The sequence below is a fragment of the Taeniopygia guttata genome, chromosome 1A, assembly GCF_048771995.1.
Source record: "Taeniopygia guttata chromosome 1A, bTaeGut7.mat, whole genome shotgun sequence".
NCBI classification, from domain to species: Eukaryota; Metazoa; Chordata; class Aves; order Passeriformes; family Estrildidae; genus Taeniopygia; species Taeniopygia guttata.
In genome coordinates, this window is record NC_133025.1 from 70675496 (window position 1) to 70694882 (window position 19387).

General features: G+C 38.6%; 1 long non-coding RNA gene across 2 annotated transcripts; it reads left to right on the forward strand.

Moving 5' to 3' along the window:
- The first annotated feature begins 13809 nt into the window (after positions 1–13809).
- On the forward strand, positions 13810–17633 carry LOC121469160 (uncharacterized). Of its 2 annotated transcripts, XR_005979074.2 has the most exons (3): positions 13810–14044; positions 15563–15647; positions 16360–17633. It is a non-coding gene; the product is annotated as an uncharacterized lncRNA (long non-coding RNA). The 2 variants fall into 2 exon arrangements; XR_005979072.2 differs by lacking the exon at positions 13810–14044 and having other exon boundaries at positions 14055–15647.
- The last annotated feature ends 1754 nt before the right edge of the window (positions 17634–19387 follow it).

Genomic DNA, 19387 nt, shown 5'->3' on the forward strand with positions numbered 1-19387 from the left:
GAATATATTCTGTGTGATAACTGTTGCCTGCTTATTTATAATTTAACAATAAGTCTAATTTTATGAGAAGAAGGTTCAAGGAAACAGATAGAGTCTCTTTCTGAGGGTTAAATAATTTCAACTTTGTGTAATTTTCTACTCATAGTCCTCATTTAGACACATAAACATTCTGATTGTGAACATGACTGTAGAATTTGCTGTAAAGCTATTTTTAATTTTCTTCCCTCTGAATTGTGTGACTATCATTTAGGTATCTTGGAAGGATATCATTTAAGTCTCTTGAAAAGAAGGACAAAAAGATGAGAAAAATAAGGAAACACCCAACATATTCTTTAAAATAGGGGGTAATAGTAAATGTAACATTAGATGTAAGGTAGAGGCAAACACTACAACTGTTTGCGTTTTCTTTGCTCTTTTTAGCCATTTCACAGAAGGGTGATTGACAGATAAGGAAACTCCAGAGCAAAAAGCATGTCCCATACACTTCATTATAAAATTCACATCTTTGTTCTTTAGACATGAGAGGCCTCTAATAGCTCTTCTACCAATGCCTATGAGACTGGCGCACTGCTGTTATTTACTTGGAATCTCATGCATTTGATTTGTGGTTTCCATCACTTCTCCAATCCCTCCATTTGACAGGGTAGAGAAATAAAGCAGAAAGGCTTGAAAGACCAAGTTAACTAAAAATTTACAGTTTAATGCTGGAGTTCAACAAATTGCTGGCCAGAGTTTCAGTTTCTTTAAATAAACAAGCAACCCAAAAATTTACAACGTAAAAGAAACCTTAAGTACTGAAGTTAATATTGAAAAGGCGGGAATTGAACAGCTAGGTGATGCAGTTCACAATATAATACTTTATTGTGTTCATTAGTGGTAACAGTAGTACGAGCAGTGCTAATATTTTGATTATGAGATGTAAAAAAGAGCTAACCAAGATGGAAATGCCATTATGCAACATACTGTACAAACAGGGGAGGACACAATGACATATGGCCTCCAGCTACTTACACTACTTAACAAAAATTATTTTCATGCTCTGCTTCTTCTGAAAACATGCTTCTGAGTGCAAGTGGCTGATATTATGTGCTGCCTCTTTAGATCGAGACATGGATTTCCAAAGCAGTTTAATTCTGAGCCCACCAAATTAGGAGTCCAGATTCTACACATTTTCTCAGTGTTATGTGTTGATAGAGTGTTAAAAAAGATTTTAAGCATAGAAACAAAGTGATTGTCTTGCTAGGCTTTGCATGGTCATATTGTGTCGTAGGTGTGAGGATATGTCCTTACAGTTCACATTTTTACTGGTGGCTGAAGGTGATGAACACACCATAGTGCCAGATTTTATGATGCACTTTAGGTCCTGCAGCCATGGGAGTTTTGTTTTTTTTTAAATTATTGCATTCCTACTTCTGTTCCCCTCCTCTATTGTTTGAAGGTATCAATACTTAAGGTCAAAGAGCTAAAATGCAAGTAAAAGAATGATAATATATTTTTCCAGTCTCATGATTTATAAGTCTATCCTGTGATTCTGGGAGGATGGACTTCTGAACTTTCAGGCATTTAGTCAATTTGAAAACTAAGAAAGAATGTCTGTATGTAGCTATGAGAAACAACATGTTGGGATGGGACACTGCCTCTTTCTGCAGGCTGGAGCTTATGCTGCTAAAATGCCAGATGACAGAAGGGAATCTTTACCCCTTGGCAAATGGGGTAGCTAGTTAATTATGGGAAAGCGAGCAAGCATGTATGTCTGTGTAATTATAATGGTGCATGCTGAAGCCTGTAGGTGCTTAGAGTAGGAAAGTCAAATTCATTGGGCACACAATTTGTCATAAAAATGTGCCTGGAGGAACAGTAGAGGCAACTGACTAAATAAATGTGAAAAGACCTTATAAACTGGAGATAGAGGAAGGGTTTCTCCCTGGTATCCAGTGGCTCGCAGCTGTAGAAGACTGGACCCTGTGTCCTCCTGGGTGGTTCCTCCAGGTGCTCTATCCTATTCCATCTGACTGTGGAGTTTGGTGTTGTATCCCACTGAGATATAGAGGACAAAAGGCTGGTCAAAAACATCTGATGAGCAGCTTGAGTTCTGCTTCTTCCACCCATGGAGGTTTTTGTCTGAGGAGCCAAACTGCCAGTACCCTGAGATGCAGGAGACTGGGTATTCCAGAGCTGGAGCTGTGTTGGGCTGGACTCCTGATATGAACCGTGGACTCTCTTAGTTGGTCTGATGGTCTGGCAAGTAAGAAATGCCTTTCCAAAGAAGGCAGTTCATCCCCTGTGTATTTCTGGTACAGCTGCACGTATTCATAAGAGTATTTAAGACCCAACACCTTTCTTAAGCCTTTTTGTGGGCCGAAGAGTGATATCATATCAAAGACTATCAATATAGCTATTAAATAAATGATCAATTTTGTTTGAACCAATTCAATGTCCATTCATTCAGGTTTCATTGATGGCAGTAGGACCAACTGGAACAACTGGAAACTGTCAGCCTCAAAATATGACCAAAACCAGAAGATCTTAAAATAAGATTTCCTTTTTTCAAAAAAAAAACAAACAAAAAAACTAACAGAGTACTTATATGATTTTAATTTTTTTCAAAAAACTGCTTAAACAAATAAATTGCTTCCCAATATCTGAAATTCAGACCTTTGAGAAATCAAAGTGAAATAATTTCAGACTAGTCCAAAAATAATTATGTTATTTTTTTTTTCCAATCATATGTATGAAGATGCAAAAAAGAAGAAAAATCTCAATTAATTTAAAAAAGTAAGCTGGTTTTTAGATGATCATGTTGGCTAATTTTAGTAGTTACTGTGATAAACAGAAGTGCTTTTTTGCTTTCCTGAGTGGCGTTGAACATGAAAGAAGGTATGGGTTGAGTCATAGCAGAACATGGACCTCACTCCAGCCATGTTTTGCTCAAACCAAGCTCTGATGACTTATATTTATAATGCCTCTTACTCATTTACATTTTTGTATAAGACAAAATTCCATCTTTTGTAACAGAGGGGAAAAAATAAAAGGAAGAGCATTTACATGGATTTTTTTTAAAAGCATCTTGTTTTTGTTTCACCTGACATGAAGCCAAGTGCCTGATTGCACTCCTAAGTAGACATGGGCTAGCTTGGGTCAAGGCTGTTCACATTTCATGTCTCTGAGGAGAAGAAAATAGTTGTCTTCCAAAAGTGGGAGATATCTGCAATTCAGCACAACAACTATTGCTTTGTCCTAACAGTTTGGGGTCAGGCAAGCAGTACTCCTCCTCCCCAAAACACCATGAACAGTGGTTCAAGCACAGTTTTTTAGCACTTTCTTGGAAGCACAGGTTGGCAGCTGTAGTAATGGATCAGTTAACAGGAATAGTGCTTTAACAAAATTAGCCTCTATATTTTTCTGTTAATAGCCCCCTACCTCTGTCTCTTCATGCAAGTCAGCATCCTCTCTGGGCAGTGATGTTACACAGCACACATCTTCTCTGAAGTGATCTCTGTCATGACTTAAGTAGCTCTAAATATCAAATTTGCACTGCTATGGAGCACTCCCAGCAGGCTTCAGGTACTGTGAGTCACAATAAATGCGAATGGAATAGCTTGGGTACTCATGCATAGGAGTGATACACTTGGTAGAGCACCTATGAAGTTCCCAGGCAAAAAGTTCCCTTATTCCAACTAGCAACGATGCAATAATTGTTGTCAACTACAATGGAACAGCTTCTGGAGGAGGAGAGCAACAAATGAGTGACCAAAGAGATGAGATATTACATCTATTAGCTGGTAATTTTTCTGACACAAATACTGTGGCCAAATTGTTGGTGTACCAAGCCTTTTAATTCTTGTATAGATTTCTATTGGATACTTGCTCTCTGTAGTTCAGCAAAAAAAATTACTGGGACGATATGGCCAACTGAACGCATTACTTTGTCTCTTGCACTTTCTCTCTCATTCTATAAAAGATAGAAGTTTGAGACAGCCCTGGTAGGATTGGCACCTATTTCTTCCAAGCAACATTTTATTTTGAAGTGAATACTGAGAGAACTGAAGTCAACCCTTTAGGTGTTCTGTTTGGGATATCTTACATGATCTCCTAGGAAACCAACTCTCATTTGACAACCATCAGTATGGAGTCTCCAAATTTTACTTATACCTTTGGAAACATGCAGGTTATTCCTGGAACTCTCCTTCTCATCCTCAATGCTCCCACTTTTGGTATAATTGCTCTTGAGAAACAGAATAGTTTTTCAAATTACCCAATCCTTTGCTCGACTACCAGCCAATGCAGTCTGGCAGAAAGTTGCATACTTCAAGTTGGAATTGTTTGAGTGTGAGAAATGAGATCAGAAATATTTTTTTCAGAGGTGATTTTTTTAGTTGTTTATATATATTTTTTTATATATAGATATATAATCTTGGCTATGAACCTATTAAATAATTTATTTAGATTTTTTTTTCTAATGTGGTCATATTTGTAGAGATAAAAGAGTCATTTTTGCAGGCATTGAGGGCTGTATTGCTGGATGTTCCTGCTCACAGAACACACTGTAACGGGTCTCTTTCCTTGGCCACAGAGCCATGGAATAACACAAAGCAGACCTTCTTTTTTGCGATGTAGAGGGACATATTAATTATTTATACCTTCCCTTAATGGATTCATAAAGCTATGAATCAAGCTGTAAAAACACCATTGACTCATATTAAACTCATGTTTAGAGAGTGGAAGATGTAATTTTTAATAAGCCTCATCCTGCCTGTGTTTTTTTTATTTATTAAGGTTACTTTAGTAGACATAAGTCTATCACTTGGAGCTGTAGAAGCTGTGCTCTGTCTAAATGTAAGTGAAACACTGCCTCCACTATCAACATTTCTTAAGCCATTATTTTAAATTATAAAGTATTTTTGAGAAAATACAAAACACAGTTGGTTATCATCTAAAAAAGCCTTCTGCTCTGGATTTATGGCTTATTCTGAGCATGAAATTGTGCTGGCACAGGCAACATGTAAGAGGACAGGATGTGAAAAATCTCATGTCATTACAAATGGACTTGTCCGTCTACTGGCTGTGGAATGCTAACAATGAGAACAATTGGGGTGCTTCTGGACAATTTTCAGACAGGTGCAGATGAATGGAAGCAGCAAGGAATTTCCTTAGTGAGGAGGAATGAATTAATAGCTGTCAGAAACAGAGACTCTAAATTTGGAAATTGGAAGTATGACCTAAACACCTGTTTTCAAGCCCAAATCTCATTAAGAATGGAAGCTGGAGGGAAGCAATGAAATAATTCAGAAGAAATTCCCCTTCACGGAAACATTTTCAAAGACAAGTCCAGGATGGGAAAACTATTGAAGTAAAACTTTGGCTTAGAGGAGGTCAACCATAAAAACATCCCCTTAGCTTCTCTCCTGGAATATTGCCCCTCTTGGACAATTTTAGGACTGTAAGAGCTGGAACCGGGCATGCTGAGTAAAGCTTAGGCAAAAGCCTCAAAAATTCCATTATTATGAAAGGATATTAACTTCATGACTTTACCAGACTGACCTCAGAGGAATTTTAAATTAATTTGCCTTCCCTAAAGCAAAACCAATGCATTGCAGTGGATAAGTCCCTGTACTTCCTGCAGCTGGTGTGACAAAGCAAATTTTAAAAATTGGGAATGCGCCATAACGGCCTGGAGGGCAGAGGCTACATGGAGTCAGCAGCCCAACAGGCCTTGAATTTGGTTAATAGAAAGACATCCCGGTTTATTCTGTGTCTCTGAGAATGAGTGCATCAGTTTGGTTATGAAAGTACAGGCCTGAACCTTAGCCTGAGAGTCAGACTTCAGATCTCTTGTCCCACCTCTGAGTTTCCAAGCTGAAGTGAGAAGCCAAGGTGTGAAACTCCCAGGCAATGCCCGTCTTTGGAAAGCTGCTCCTGCAGAAAGCCCAGTGAGAGGGAGCAATACCCTAAATCTGCCACTCAGGGTGCTCTTGAGTGATACCTGGACATATTTTTAGAAATGTGCAGAGGGTCTGGTTGGGATGGGGTTAATTTTCTTTGGAGCAGCCTCTGTGGTACTACAGCTTAACTGGGACACTCACACAGTGTTGATAACAGAGCGATGCTTTAGTTCTTGCTGACCAGCCCTTTCCCAGCCTCAAAGCACAGTCTGTCCTCACTCTCTATGTCCAGTGAGGAGGCTGAGGGCACACAGACAAACAGGTGATGTCGGAATCTGAGGTATTGATGATTCAGAAATTGCAAAAAGTCTCTGTCTTTCTGCCCCGTTGCCAAAGAAGAAGTCATAATTTGTCTGTGCTGGTTTCAAGGTTGTTTATTCTTGCTTATCTACAACATGTTCTTCTGCCCTGCTGCAGGTCTGTCCTGCAGGGCAGCGTGTGGGGCTCTGCCCTCAGTGGGATGGTACAAACATTATATACCAGAAACTACCTGTGCTGGATTGACAATAACGTGCCAATATCTGTCACCTACGTTGAACAGTGTGTCCCCAGCCTAAACCAATAGAAAAATGCCAACACCACAGTGAAACATGGAGGGCATGAAGAAGGAGAAAAAGGACAAGACACACACAATTTTCTCCATCTTGTCCCCTTTGAACCCCTAATCTAGAAACTTGAAATTTTACTTTTGCACCCATGCCACACTTAATTATTACTTATATCAAACACTCAGAGCTTGTAATTCATCCTGTAAGATTGAAAACTCTTTTCCATGGACAGAGATCATAGACAGTGTCTCTGGGGGCTCTGTCCAGGGGCGTTCCTGACCCCTGCCAGGGTCCCAGACCTGCCAGGGCAGCCAGAGGGAAGCTCTGGATTCCCACAAGGTGATACAAACTGGTTGAAGGATTTGTCCATACTATATGACATAGTGCTCAGCAATAAAACTGGGGGGGCATTTTTTTTCAAGAGTATATGTTGCTCTAAGGCTTTTTGGGTGTGAGTCTGTTTGCCGTGACTGCTTTTGCACCTCTTGTTTCTTTGTTCACCTTTTCCCCACCTTTATTTAAAAAACTGCTTTTCTCTTGACTCACAAGTTTGTCCCTTTTCCCCATCTGATTGTCTTCTCCATCCTGCTTTGGAGGAGTGAGAGAGACAGGGTGGGAGCTTAAACTGCCTGCTGAGGTCAATAAGCCCTAAAACATAAAGTTCCTGAAATAATTTTTTTAAATGACATTGAATGAATTGGGTGTGTAAAACCTTGTTTAGCTGGGCTTTTTGTTGATTTAAGGTAAGGTTAGGTGATGAGCAAGATTTCGCTGACCATAAGATGAGAAGTGCTTTAAGAGTACCTGGAGTAATTTCATCAGAAATTTACCTGTCTCTGGATTTTTGAGGATGTTTAGGAATGATTTCCATGGATGTCATTAATGATGTTATTGCTACACACCTTGATGACCTCAGGGGCTGACAAATGATAATATTCAGTTCAGAATTTTTCCTCTCATCACAAGCTTGAAACAGTGACATTTCCAGTGGTGAGTTCCTTCCTTTCAATACACATCTTCTTGAACTGGACAGCCAAGGACTCCTTTTACCTACAGAGCTGGCAAGGCAGGGCAACACTCGTGGAATTCATCTCTTCTTTCAGTACATTTTGCTGATGACCTGATTGAAGACATTTTAAAGATGCTAGGTCAATTCCATCCATGAGGTGGAAGCAGCTTCTTCACTTGAACTGCCTGAACCAGATTATAGGTGAACAGTTCCTAACCTCATGGCCAGTCTCACAATTTGTGTAATCCCATTCAGCTTTCACCCCTTTGATATTAGCAATATTAACAACAACCTCTCCTCTTTAAACTAGAATTAACACTTTTATTTTTGTTTTTATTTTAAGAACAACAAAGCACATGTGCCAGCAGTGGACAAGACATGGGCCAAAGTCTACAGGCTTCTGGCACTGTGGCCCTGCTTCTTCCAGCTGAGGAGTAAGAATTTGACACCTTCGAAGCAGCAAGACCTCATATTCTGACAACTGCAGCCTTGTTCTACAGCTCTCAGCCATTTGAACACGTGACAAAAATCACAGTCAGCAACATCCATAGTGGATTTTTTTCCCACCTTAGCAGTTCTTTCTTTCCTCTGATGTGGTTTTGGAGATATACTCTGCGGTATCACTGTTAAGCTTTTAATTTATTTTTCCACGCTTACCTACACAGAATGAAACACTCCTTTTTAGACGCCAGTCCAAATTATTCAAGAATACTTTTGACAACTGCCAAGTAATTTAGAATGATACCTTCTTAACACCTTCTCAAAACAGGCCTGACAGCCCTGAAGAGTAAAATTCTCCCACTTTTAGCCATTCGGTACATACTGAACTTATCAAGGTTGTCGATTTCACTGAAGTATTCCTTTTTTTTTCTTAGTTGGGTGAAGGGGCTTCATCTTTCTCTGGGCTAAAATGCACATTGCTATTTACAAATAATTATAGTTTTCCTCCCCTTGTCACCATGAAAATCCAGACTTTGGCTGGTGAGAACTGAACACAATGGGGAGTGTTTTAAAGGCTATATTTTCTTTCAGGGAATGTCCCCTTGAAATGCTAGATGGGTTCTGCAAAAAACATGCAAGGTACTGAACTGGTCAAACTAAAGTTTGCTTTCAAGAGGCTGATTGCACCACTTCTATACTTATAGTGCAGGAACTACAAAATCACCTGATTAGTTTAATTCACTTTCCTATCTGGGTTGCCCCTCATTTTTAGTGCATCAGTCTGGAGTAATTTATTCGAAAATAAGGTGGGATGCTGGTTGATTGCTTTTGCAATCCTGAGAAGTGGTCTATGGGTAGAGCAGGAAAAACCTGGCACGTGTTCAGAATGAAGGCTGTCATGGAGGGTGGCTCACTATCAATAAATATTAATAAAACATGTAACTTCAAATGGAGCCCTCACAACGAGCCTGCTAGAGGGCAAGTAGCCAGGAATGCTTTTAGGTATGTGGTCTTCTTTTAGTGCATGTGGCCATGAGCAGAAACCCTTGGGGGACGAGTATTTGGTTCAGGAAACAACCCCAAACTGGAAAAAAAAAAAAAAAAAAAAAAAAAAAAAAGGCAGCATCACTTACCTAAAACAATATGCCCCTGTGAAATACATGAATACATAATACCTAGGCAGCATAAACCATGTGTTCATCATTATGGATAAATACATCTCTCAGCACTAGACATTTCAGAAAGTAGATTTTAAAAAAAGCCCCAAGCAGTGTTAAAATAAAAGCTAAAATTAAACAAAACCAAACAAAAACCCAGGAAAGACCTGTCAGTGCTGTAGCAATTAACTCTTCTACCTTATCCCTCAATCCTAAGCCCCTAATGACTATAAGTCCAAGAAGTAGGAAAACAAAATATAGATATATATATGTATGTTTGTGTATGTGTGTGTATGTATTACTGAGGAGCAGGGCCAGGCAGGCTTAGGTTTAAATTTTGGTTAAGATGTTGCTTATTGAGCAACATTGCCTGCTTTTCCATTAAGCATTGAACTGACAAAAGCCAATCCAGACCTTTTATTCTTTCATTTCATTATACCAAATATTTTTTGTTTCTTTCCTTGTCAAACTGCAAATATGAAACCTTGAGGGTACACTTTTTAGAAATACAAACATTTTTGGTTTTGTTGCCTTTGGGCAATAAATGTAGCTCACTCTTCCTATCTACAGACACCTATCCTAGTGTATGGCCAGTGATTTCACTAATACAGGGTATAAATTTATTTTTTTTACACACATTTTTCTCTATATAGGGATGATTGCTCACACTAGCACACATACACACCAAAACTTGACACAAGGTGGTAGTGGAGAGAAGGGAAAGAGGAGGGTGAAAGCATTTAGAAGTATTGTAGAGATCAAATATTTTATGTGTTTTCCATGTGGAAAGCTCCCAGCAGACTGGAAATTAAGAGTACAGCAATATGAATGTGACATACAACTTTTAAATTTATGTGAAAAGCTTGAAAAGTTTGAACCAAAAAAAAAGAGCATTGATGAAGAAATAGTGTGTGAGTCAAAGTTCTAGACATTCCCAAGGAGTGACTTTGGCACAGGATGAGAAGCATGATTGCAGAGAGCTAGAAAATGAAGTTTAAATCCTTAGAGTTGCAACTGGAATAAGAACTTCATGATTCTAAAGCTGGAAACCCTTTGGTAAAAGAGCGTGGAGGAAAGAAGAGGGAGAGGGTTGAAAGGACATGCCACACCCAGAAGAAGGGGAGTATCATATCAATGCTTTTAACAACTGCCCCAAAGCACCTTGGAACAGCTACATGCTGTCTAAAACGGTGACACAACAAAGCATATCATCTGCACAGATATCCAGTGGAGTTGTGTTGAAGAGAAGCTTTGGTATTTATTTATTTGGAACCAAAGAAGGAATTTGGGAGCAGGGATACTTGAGAATGATGGTACATTTTTTAGGTTTCTTAAAAAAAAAAATTCTGACATCAATTCATATTATAGAATCATAAGATCATTAAGGTTGGCAAAGACCTCCAAGATCATCATGTCCAACCTTGGACTGAACACCACCTTGTCAATTAGTCCAGAGCACTGAATGCCATGTCCAGCTGTTTCTTGAACAATTCCAGGGATCATGAACTTCATCACTACCTTGGACACCCTGTTCATCCTGTGTAAGCATTGCTCAGTGCTCCTCCAGCAAGGAACATACAAAGCTGAAATAACTTACCAACTTTCTATCCTTTATTTTCAATACACAAATGCTGTTAGAGAAGAAAGGTGAAAGCAGGGAACTTTGAACGGGGAGTAGGACACAATGAAATTAATCATAATTTTTGGTGCATTATATGATTAATTCACTGGCTTGGGACAGGTCCCAAGAAAGCCCAGTCATTTGTTTAAAGCAGCTATTTCTGAGCAGATCTGCTGAGCAGGCGCTACCAAAAATGCCTCTGGTAGGGTTGTAAGTTGTAACTACTCATGACCTTGAGAACAGCTCATGATGTAGTTCCGGCATACCAGAGCCCTGATGAACTATCAGCAGATTCCAAAATGGGTTTTTTTTTGCCTTTCAAACATTTTAACAGCCTGTGCTATAATCCTGGCCATTGCAGGTGCCCTGGTAGCAGTATACGTGATCACTACAGGTAATTAAAGAGCAGCTACACCCGTGCTTTGAAGTGAATGTTGCTAACCTCAGGTGCTCACATCTTTGAATAAGTCATTTACATTGAGATACGCTGTAAACACACAAATATAATATTTACACTGTAAATATATAAATATATAAACACATATAAATAAATAAATAAATAAATAAATAATATAGATCCAGTGGCTGTTGAGTCAGCACTGCTTTCTTCATACTGGGTGTGGAAAGATAGACACATGTGAGTCCCTGATGCAAAGAGCTGTAACAAACTTGAAGTTTAATGCTTCAAAAGAAGACTGGACAAATGCACTGAGGAGAAGAAATCTGTGACTAACTGGACAAAGTGCATCAGACTCAGAAGCTACTAAGACTGAGAGAACCTTTAGAGAAAGCACAGTACAATTTGATCTTTGCTTCACTAAATAAACATCTGTTTATGGCCACTATTGGAGACTATTCCCTTGCTAGATGGTTTCAGATGACCTTAGTGCAGCCATTCTTGAGCAGCCAGATGCAACTTGGATTCCCTGGAAAGAGAGATAGATGTAACATGACTTACGTGCAGCATGTGTAGACAATGCTTGTGCACATGAGATTTGGCTTGAGACTGAATAGAATTCATGCAGGAATAGTTCTCAGATGCAGAATCTGACTGGCATCAAGGAACTTCATTAGTTTACTACAGCCTTGTGCAAAACAGGTAAAAATTTTCTGATTAAACGCTTCATGTTCTGAACTACACTAAGCAGATGAATACAATTAATAAATTATGTGATTCTTGGTTTTGGCATCTGAAAGAAACATTTAAAATGGTTAATGGAAGTGCTTTCTACTTTTGGATAAAGACTACTAAACGGGCTGACTCTGAAATATTTGAGAAGTTTGGTTTGTATTAATGTTTAAAGGTTGAATTCTTATCCCAAACCTTTTGGATATTCACGGGGAGTGGATTGTATGTGCATGAGTTTTCCCATGTGGTTTGTAAGCCTTATGCTTGGCAGTGTTAGAATTACCACAGGAAGAGCTTTTTCTCAGGGCATTTTGGCTTCCGGTCACAAGTGTAGCCTGAAGTCAAGAGGCGTGGGAAATTAAAACAAGGAGGGAAACAGTTAACCAAAATTCTATGAAAAGGCTTTGGATTCACTGGAAATTATGGGAAGGTCAGATCCATTCTCCCATGCCTAATAAATTACAGGATTAGATCAACCCAGTTCAATATATAAAGCAATGCTAAAATGTCTTATGTCCCTCAGTTTGCAAGCTGAGGACTTTTTAGCCACATGGTAGCCTCTAGACCAGCTGAGACAAATGGTTAACACCCTAATTAAGAGAATCCTTATTTTTTCTCTTGGGAGTCTTGTAGTGCCTCAATGCTTTTTTCCCTTCTGGTATTTGGCAGTATTGGTTAATTATATTGTGTTTTAATCTAGTTACTCCTCTAAACTCCTCTGTGTTTTATGGATTTAGCTTGTTACATCTCTGTAGAGTAGGAGAACATATTTTCATTTTTACAAAATGCATAAAATATGACATGCAATAGACTACACAAAAAATCTGAGACAAATCAGGCAACAGAAGTCAGTTGCTCAGTTTTTCAACAAGTATTTTAACTCCAAGTTTATCCATGCACTGTTGGAAGATCCAGTTTGGTCCAAACAGTTGTCCAAAACCACATCTGATTTAGAAATCATCAACCTGCCCCACTCTCATCATTATCTAATCAGGTACTCTTGCCTTGGGAGTGTACTCTTCAGTTTTCTCCTGAGAGAAGATTTGTTTTATCCTTAGTGCTGGTTTTTATTGTTGCTGGGTTTTCTGTTTGTTTTTTTGGGTTTTTTTTTTGGGGGGGGGGGGGGTTGGTTTTTTCTTTTTTTTTCCCAAAGATTGCCACAGAGCAGATTTTCCACCAGGGCGCAGATCATTGTGTGTCTTCCCTTTATGATTCCCACCTCTGCCTTTTACTGAGAATGAAAGCAACCTCACAGTAGAAAGAGAGAAATAAAGATAGCTTAACCTTCAAGTTTAATGGAAATTTGAAATAAGAAGTGTGAAAACTTCAGTTGCATAATCCAGGTCATTTGGAAAGCATTAGTCTTCTGTCTGAATTAGAAGACCTTTTCAGAAGGGATTTCTAAATTAAGTTGTCTCTTCATCAGTACCCCTTGACCCCATGGCATGGTTCTACCTTGTTTCAATAAAATCAATCACCCAAATAAGTGAGATATCTGTTTTTGTATGGAGGGAGGTAATTTTAGAGAAGTGAATTTTGGGTATGCAAAAGCATTGATCTGATTTAGATGCGTATTTATTTCCACAAGTATCTAATCTGGCAGTCTAGCAAATAACAATTGGTTTCACCTTCAAGCATTATCACCAGTTTCGTTCCATAGAGGATTATGTTTTAGTAGTATTTGGAAAAGTAAGTGATAGAGACAGTATTTTCCTCCTCTAAAAAAATAAAAAAGAATATTCCTTATATAATATATTAGGGAGAGCTAACTCATGTGAAATATTCAAACATCCTAAAAGCTGTTAAAATACAGGAAGTCCACCTCATATATGAGTTGAAAGAGTGTGACAACTAAAGGAGCATTTCAGGAGAGCAGAGTTTGGGCTGTATCCAAGAGTTTATGCTCACCAAAATGAGCTAAAGGGATCCTGTTCAGCCCTGTCCTTCCCCATAAGAAAGTCAGCATCTTCCTGTTACATCTCCAAGCTGTTAAAATCAGCATAAGTTCCTGGCTGCGAGATTCATTGGCCCAGAAGAAAGGGAAGTGGTGGTACAGTTATGCAATGACAGTTTTCCTTGGGAAATTTTTGGTCCTTTTGATTAAACAACTCAGTATTCATCTGTCTCCTGAATTTATTGCAACAACCATCTTTTAAGAAAGACTTCAGGGTGATGGAATATTGCTCACAGGATGCAGGTGAGATAAGGGGGTCTTTGTTGGGGAGAAGGTGTGGGAGAGAGATGGTTTCTAAATGCTTTTGTTTTGGTCTCGAGTCCCATGGCAGCTGGAATTATTGGTGTGCAGAAACAAGGTTTTAATCTTTAACTTTTGACATGGAATTGACAGCTTGGGAGAGACATCCTTTTCAACCGACTTGCTATAAATCAAATATTTGTATATGGAAATAGCATTTGTTTAGAAACTGTCTATTTTTCCTCAGCAGACATAAGGGCTCTGGTTTCAGAGCATCCGTCTTAATATGTTTATCTTCAGAGACATCCAGAAAGTTTTACCACAGAAAAGTGATATGCAGAGATTAAATGACTCTCCCAAAGTCATATAAGAAGTCTGTGGCAGAGCAAGTAAATGAATCCACATCTCCTGAATCCTTGGCTACTATCTTAGCCACTTTTTTTTTTTTTTTTCCCTGCAAAACAAATTTTATGTTAGAATTTAAATTTCTGGGTGCACCTCAAGTCTCATTGGGAGTCTGACTCCATACATTTAGTAGGGTCACTGTAAATTTATCCAAAGCTCTTCTGACTCAGAAAGTAGAAAAATAAAGTAGGTCTTTTATGTAACTGTGTCAGAGGCAACTTAGACAGCAGCCAAGCCTTTCAAGGAAAGTGGATTTCCCTTGTGTGTTCTGGCTTATAAATCCTGTCTCTTTTATTTTAGGAATATAATTGTTGCACCTTCCAAAACAACACACAAGGAGCCAACTGCAACAGTCAGTCTTGTGTGCCTGTAATGGTCTTGGCCAATGCAAGGAAAGAGATATAAAATTAATGAAAAGGAAAGAGAAAAACCAAAATATGTGGGTTTAATCACTACAAATAACTCTCTTTTGTCAAGACACTGTATGTTCGGTGTACATAGATGAGTCATGTTGTCTCTTGTGATCACTCTAATCAAAGGGGAGGACTGGACCCTTCCTGATGCTGATTCAGTCCTCCTGAGACAGGTTTCTAAAATAAGTGTGGTGAATCAGCTTCTAGCAGCTCCTATCTCCCTTCACTGACTGTGGAGTGGACACTTACAGTGGACACATGACTTGGACACAAGAGAAAAGCCAGACATTATTTCTCTCATGTAGGTGCCAGTTGCAAAGCTTGTCCTAAGTTGTAGGTAAAGTGATTAAGGCATCTTTGTATTTTCACTCTGATTTGCTCCAGTCACAAGCCCATCTGTAGACATTGCCTAAGAGGAAAAAAACAAAACAAAACAAAACATGGTGAATTAAAAATGTCCAAAATCTTTAAATTATGCAGAAGATATTTTCTTATACATAAATATCACTTCCTGACTCTATGTACACTTAAAATTCCTCGTGAAAGCAAGATCTGTTTAATCACTTAGTTGTATTTCTTCTTCAGTCAGTTGATGAAGGAAAGTTATAAACATGAAGTAAAATCAGAATCTACCCTGAAAAGACACTGTGTTGTAGAATCTTTTAGTTTTCCAGGAAATCCTGTTTGTCACTTGTCAATACAGAGAAAGAACATCAAAACTCATGAGCAGATGAGATGTTGCATCCTTTTACAAGGACATCAGTGACCAACTGCTTCTGCTACCTAAGGTAAATAAGTTCTTTTAGGGAAATGAAAATAAGTAGCTTCCTCTAATTTACTTTCACTTTCCAGTCTAGCTTTCACCCAACATTATCTTTTTTAAGGTATCCATTTAGAGCATTTTTCACTTTAGAATCTTTCTTCAACCATTTGACTTGAGAAGAAATATCTTACCATTTATACTGCCTAACATCTAGCACAAGAACACTTTGATATTTCTGAGTGCTATGTATTTATCATTAATTATTACAAATATAAAATAATATACTGGAATGGACTTAACAAATATAAATGTTACTATTAATAAACACACAAATAATTAATATTATAATAAAATACAGACATAAAATAAATTAAAAATACAACCTAAGTGATAATAGTACCCACAATGCAAAAGCCAATTGCAACACCAAAACTCCCATGATATTAGGAGTCTCATTCCTGCTTTAAAAAGCCTGTATGTTTCTGTAGGGAATTAATATCAAATGAACCTTTGAGAAAGCTTCTGAAGAAATGTACTTAGGAAAATGTGATTCTTTCACTTTAAATTCCAGGAATAAATTGGGAAAAAAAATCATACTTTTATCTGTAATGATTGTATAACTGCAAGTACAATCACATAGTTCTTTGCTACTAGTTGTTTAACAACCCTATTTTCCTAGGGAGGTCTTTCTGCTTTTTTCATTTGCATTGTTTACATTTTTGTGCTTCTTTTCTTAGCTGTTCTGCTGGTGCAGGTTCTTGCACCTGAGCAGCACTGGGAACCACCCACGCTGCCTCTGATGAACTCACCAGTCAAGCTGTTGACTCCAAAACATCCTCTGGTCTCAGGATTCCCTTCTGGCAGCACAAGACCTGAGCTCACATCACTGGGCAAAGACAAAACAGGAGCCCAGCTTAAAATAGTAGATGATGCCATACAGATTGTCTGGATTTTATTTTTAACTGGGTCAGCCATGTGCCAGTGGAAGTGATGACTGAGATGTCCATTTAAAGTCATAAAGTGATCTGGGCTTGCTGGTGAGGATCATCTCCCTCCAGGCTGTGCCAGGGTAACCCAGCCCAGAGCTACTTCCAAGTCTGACCTTCCATTCTTTCTCTTAATATCTCTCTGCATCTTTGACCATATCTACTATTACCTTTGCAGTGTGCCTCAGTCCCAGCTCATCCCTTCTGTCTGCTCTTCCTGTCCTGTCTGTCTCCCAGATCCCCTCTTCTCCCTTCTGCTAATTCTTCATAGCACTCTGACACAACTGCAGGAAGGCACTTCCTATCCCACCACAGAGTCGTTTGGAATAAATAATTCACAGTGATTTCATCTGCAGCACTATGGGTCACTTGGAGATGAAACTGAAACATTCTAATCCTCAACGGGAAATTATCAAGCCTGGTGAAGAAAAAGCAGATGTGTATGTCCCTTACAGTGCACCTGGGTTCTCTTCATCAGGAAAGCAACAGGCTTATGCTCTTTTTCAATGAAAATAAAATATGTATCCTTTCTTCAGACAACAGATATTAAACTGTGGTCATTGAAGGAAACCATAGTTTTTACTTGCAGGAATAGATAATTTGCACTAAAGAGTATTTAAAGAATTGTCCAAGGATATCCCAGAAGTCTAATTAACATTTTTTTTAAGAGAAAGTGGGACACCAAGAAACTCTAGAGGTATGATAAGAAACTATTAACAGTTTAAAATTCAGCTGGGACAGGACAAGATGAGCCTGACACTGATCTTATCAAAATTACAGAAAGGCTGCTATGTGACACTATCCAAAAGGAATGAAGAAATTGTAACAATAAAATGAAAAATTATACTGGCATAAATAGCTTGTGACTCTTTTCTGATTCTTTCCTTTATTTTCAAAACTACAGGGTGGATGATTAGAGATAATTGTGTAGACATAATTCTTTTAGTACTCCCCAAAGAATGTAATCCTGTGTGACCTGTTTTTATATCTGAAAAATCAATAAACAATGCTAACAAAAGTGAACATCAATGGTGCTCATGCAAACATAGAAAAAGTTAACAGATTACAACAGTTTTTGTGAAAAATAGGATCTTCATTGACTGCTGCTAATGCTGGTATCCCATGGGCTCCTTTTCCTGGCTGACTGCTACTCAGTGTTTATATCAGAGATCTCAAAAGCTATAGGCAAAATAAAAAATATGTGCATTAACAGGTGTTGGAACTGCGAGTGATCCCATATTAACCTGCATAAAAATTAACAGAGATCATAGAGTAGAGTGAGCTTACTAAAACAGGTGCATTCTAAACACTGTGAACAAAGAGAGGTGATCATGCCTTTAAAATACCCAAATCAATGCTGCAAATCAGTAGCTCTGGAAAACATGAGGATTCTAAGAAATGGTTATTTGTGGGTTCTAATGATGTGTTGAGACTGTCTTTGCTGATATAAATTTTGGTTACAAAAGGAGCAGACAACTGAGTACAAAAATAAATGGAATATTACTCTTCTATTTGGCACCAGGGAGAGCTTTTTGGGAGTCATCTATCCAGCTGGATGTCTACTCTGGCAAAAGAATGTAGAAAAACTGGGAACTGTTTAGAAAGACCTGTGACAATGACCTGAGATTACAAATACTGCTTTAGAAACACCACAGCCTGAAAGCAATTTCATGTAATAGATAGCTTTTTAATCCAGGACGGGACATAAACAAGATTCAGTGACTGGAAGCTGCAGTTAGACATAATCCAGACTAGAAATTTGCCTTATTAACAGGGTGACAACTCAGCCATTGGGATTATGGTGCGTTGTCTCTCGGCTGAGAGTTTGAAATACAGTCCAGGCCTGGACACTTGGCCTCGGCCAGCCTGAACTCTGGGCTTGAGGCAGAAATTTTTTGGAGAGATGCCTGTACTATGTAATAGTCAGTATAATTTATAATTTTCCTGTGCAGCATTTGAGGACTCTGCGAAATGCTGTTTACTTGTTGTGGAAAACAGGACCAGAATTCTTGTGTCTTCAGAAGAGATGTGGTCATCCATGGAAGTGCACTCCACAGAACTAGAGAAGGGGAAGAGTTTTACGAGGAATGTGCCCCACTGGATTGTTTAAACTCACTGCATCTGTGGAAGACCTGAATGAGGTTTTAATATACATTAAAATGATTCTGTAGGCAGTTATATACTGTGAAGCCAAAACATTTCCTTTCCTCCCCCTTTCCCTCCTCCCAAACCCTAAGGCTTTTGATTTACAGTAGAAAAATGAAGCCTGTAAATCTATCTGTTCTATAAACAAAGCAGCATAATGTGTGTTAAAATTCTGGGCAATTTCTTGTAATTGTATGTACTTAAGTAAAATTTACATGACCATTATGGGCTGCTCTTGGGCAATGGCTCTTTGTCAGCCTATAGTGATTAGCACATTGGTGCTGCCAGGACAAAATTCTGTCAGCACCACAAGAAGCAATTTCATCAGGTTTCTTTTTACACAGGCTTACAGCTCGCACCGGCCCTGCAACCTACTCGACTTTTTTTTTCTTCTTTTCCCTAGCCATGCAGTCTGACTCTTCAGATGGAAATTAAAACAATTTCAAGAATGAGGAGTTCTCTCCTGTTCCTAAAAATAGCCCTGATCTTCAGCAGGGGGTGTGATTCCTTAGCCATATGCAACAAAGATGAACTCTTTGTCAGGTCCAGCCTGCAGCAGGAAGTGTCTGCTCCTGGTCTACTTTTACATGGGTTCAAAAATAAACAGGCAGTTCCTCTGGCTGGCCTCCCTCTC